Source organism: Eleginops maclovinus, chromosome 9 (genome assembly GCF_036324505.1).
Source record: "Eleginops maclovinus isolate JMC-PN-2008 ecotype Puerto Natales chromosome 9, JC_Emac_rtc_rv5, whole genome shotgun sequence".
NCBI classification, from domain to species: Eukaryota; Metazoa; Chordata; class Actinopteri; order Perciformes; family Eleginopidae; genus Eleginops; species Eleginops maclovinus.
This window is the reverse complement of record NC_086357.1, coordinates 1034255-1038231: the sequence shown is the minus strand read 5'-3', so window position 1 is coordinate 1038231 and position 3977 is coordinate 1034255.

Below are 3977 nucleotides of genomic sequence, written 5' to 3'. Positions count from 1 at the left end.
AAATTCTTAGATGAATTCAATGAAAGAGGGGCTGCATTTCACAGCAAACTTTAAAAACAAAACACAATCTGCAGTGTATATCCAGGTCTCGTTTATCCCGTTGGTTGCTCACCACTACCCAAACACTTTTACTTACTGTACTTCAGGCCTGCAAAGTGCGCCTGTGTAAGCGTGACACTGTTTATTCTGACATAACTTTTAATAGTAATCTTAAAGGTCCCCTTTTATGCAAAATGCACTTTTTGCTGTCTATTATACATAAATATGTGTCCCCGGTGTGTAAGGAGACTCACAAAGTGTCAGAAAATACAACCCTCTCTCTTTTCCTCCTTACCCACATGTCTAAAAAACGGGGTACAAACGAGCTGATCCAGATTTGCTGCCGATATGATGTCATATCAGAAATGTGGGCTGACTTTACATTAAACTCCTGGCAACGTCCCGCCCACTTGACACGTCCCAACCTATCATCCCCCATATACAGTCGGCGAGCTGAATCCCCTCCCAAGTGTGTGTGTGCTCAGCAGGATGTCTGTAGGAGGGACTTACAGTTGTTGTATATAATACATATAATGTCTCTGTTCTAGTGGTAAACACTGAGAAGTGTTTCAGAGATAATGCTGGATGTGGTTTGGAACATTATATGGTGTTTAATCACGGCAGCATTTAGCTGAGTTTCTCCGTTATAAACTTCTCTCTTTAGAGGAGAGATCATGATGCTCCAAAGGGGCGTGGCCAGCTTCAGCTCATCTCAAATTTAAAGCTGCAGTCACAGAATCAGCACTTAGGAAAACGGGGCTGAAACACAGGGATAGCGGACATGCTAAAATCAATGATCTGTTTGGTATTTTGAGCAAAACACGTCAGAGACATGTTTTTTTAAAATATATATATATATATATATATATATACTTAACTTGGGCGGGCCGCCCAGGTATATTAACGGCCGCCCAAGTATATTTCTCGACCCATTTAGTTTTTGTTTTTTTTATCTGTCCGCGAGCACGACGCTATCCGCGATCGATTAACTAGTTGACAATGATCTCCTTGCTCTACGCCTCCTGTACCTGTTCGCTCTGCTATCATGTGTAGGGTCTGCTAACAAGCGACCAACAGAAAGGGAGACCTTACGAGAAAAAGAGAAGAGGACGCCCCACACACACACACTTGCAAGGTCATCTTCCCCCCCCCCCCCCCCCCCCCCCCCCCCCCCCCCCCAAGTATATTTCAGATATGTGGGAAACACTGTATGATATATGCCATTAAAGAGCTTAATATGAGACCTTTAAATTGAAAAGGCATGTTTGGGAAGTAGCATATGAATGAATGACACTTCGATTAAACTGCACAAGTACTGTGAGAGTTCGTGAAGGTGTGTGGTGATTTAGTTTCTGGCGAGTCAAATCAGCAGCCATTTATTTCCAATCATCAAAACTGTGGAGGCAATTCTTCAAGAATTTAGAGTGAGAAATAAATAGCATTTAAATGATAGTTTTTTGAGTGAACAGTGAATTTTAAGGTAAAATAAGCATTCTTCCCCTTAGGGGTCATATGGTAAAAAATAAAATAAAACTGGTGATCAGTGAGCAGGTTAGTGAAATGAGAGTTGTAGGGATTCCTGAAACATCATGACCTTAGCTCCGTCGGATGTTAACGATGATAAGGTCGGAACCTGCCTGTGTGACTACATGTTCATCATTTCCTATTTGAAAGATTAGAGGATCATTTTTGCGCTATTTCTGTATGTGCATCCATACCAATGAATTTACACATCTATATTTTGTTCTGAAGTAAAATAAATCTGTTTTAAGTTTAAGTCTAGCAGTTTAAAAAAAATAGGATATCCTGATCCCTGTATGAGATTTGGCAGAGAATGAATCGTCAGTCTGCTACAGAGGGAGTGTCTCATCGCTGATGTAACATCCTTGGAGATCTTCAGGTCAACATCTCTGCTTTTTTTAAAAACAGCCTGAAGGTAAAACTACAGAACAAACAGGACAGAGAGCAGATTTAGCATGATCAAAAACAACTGTTCTCCCACGGCATACGTTAAGAATCAAACTGCTAATGTTATATTATATCTCCCTTGTTTGAGCTATAAAAGTCTATATTTTTTAAACCTGCATCACTTTCTACATTGATTTTAGGCTGTCCCATAAACTATTGCTTATAGTTTCTTTAGAATGACCTTTACAACAACTCAAACTTGTAAAAAACACTGCTTCCCAACCTGTTGCCTTTAACCTCTTAGAACAATAATGGATATTATTTGGGACACATTTCAAGCATTTTTGATCTTTTGCCATGTGAGCCCCAATTGTCAGTCAGAATTCTGAGTTTAAATTCCAAAGCATGTTTTATTTAATTATTTTTAACAATTTAATGTATTGATACAAATGATTCACATGTTGACCTTACCCTTATTTAAATATTTTGAACATGAATATCCCAGTAGGAAACATCAGAAAGATGATGAAATACTTGAACAGCAGAATGTGTTTGATTATCACTGTTTTCATAATATTATGAATATTTTGATTAGAGTATTCATTGAAGTCTGGTCCCCTACCTGACCGTAAATCTGATCTGTGACTGATGGTAGGAAACACACAATGTCAGCTGGATGTAAATTTAGTGACGGATCTCTTGTTTCTAAAGTAATACCACAAAACTTGACACATACAAATATCTGAATAACATTTTGAAAACAGTAACACCAATATTTTAAAGTAAATTGTATTCTCCTGCTTTCAAGGCATCTTTGTTATAACATTGAAACCAGCCAAACGACTCTTTAAAACCAACAAAATAAAATAATACCATACCAACATTTTCAATTTTGCGTTGAAATTTTGAATCAATGTGACAATTAATTATATCCACCAGAACGGGAGGATAACAGATAAAGTACAAGTCAATCATTTATGTGACCAGGTGCAGCTGGTTGTTATCCTCAATGTCATCATTATATGTTCAGTGTAATTAGCATCAAGCAGCAGCTGTAGGCATTGGCCCCTGGGGGACCACAACTCCCACAGGCCACACCTTGTCTCAGCTGAGTTCAAGGTAAGCTGAACTGAGACAATGTTGTAGTTTTAAGTCTAGCTGGCACACATCAAAACCACAGAGAAAAATAAAAGTAGTGAAGATCTAAGAGCTTACAAAGCTAGCACGATGTATGCTAATGCCAAGTCAAAGTAAGTAGCTGCAAGCCATCACTGATGCTACAGGTAAATAAGATCCGCCAGGAACTATACACTCCGAACAAATCTGTAAAAGCCCATTTGCGCCTTACTATCTCATTATTTTGACTTACTATCTCATTATTTTGACTTACTATCTCATTATTTTGACTTACTTTCTCATTATTTTGACTTACTATCTTATTATTTTGACTTACTTTCTCAAGATGTTGACGTACTATCTCGTAATTATGACTTACTATATCATAATTATGACTTACCATCTCATTATCATGACTTAATTTCTCATAATTTTGACATACTATCTCAGAATTATGACTTACCATCTCATTATTAAGATTTACTATCACATAAGAGAAATGGTCAAATGAGCTTTCATCCATTTGCACCAAAGCAACAGAAGCAAAGGTGTGGGAATGTATTTCATTACAATGATAACATTATTTCATGTCAGCCTTCAAATTATGTCCCACTAATATATTTGCAATAAAGTAGCACAAATAAAACATTTTAACCAGTTATTGTCTAGTTTTCTATCCAATAAAGTTTACAGCCTATTCATCAGATCTTTATCTAGAATGGTCATTAGCAGTGAGGACTGTGAATGATACTGTAACGACTCTGGCACAGTCAACAGGTAAGGTACACTGCAGGTACAAGCAGCAGTCAGGAGGGATGACTGGTTGTCATGGAGGAACTCTGAGGGAAGCAAACAGACTGAAAAGCAGCTATAAGGGAGGGAAGGCACCTGGAGCAGTGTGAAGAAGAACAAAG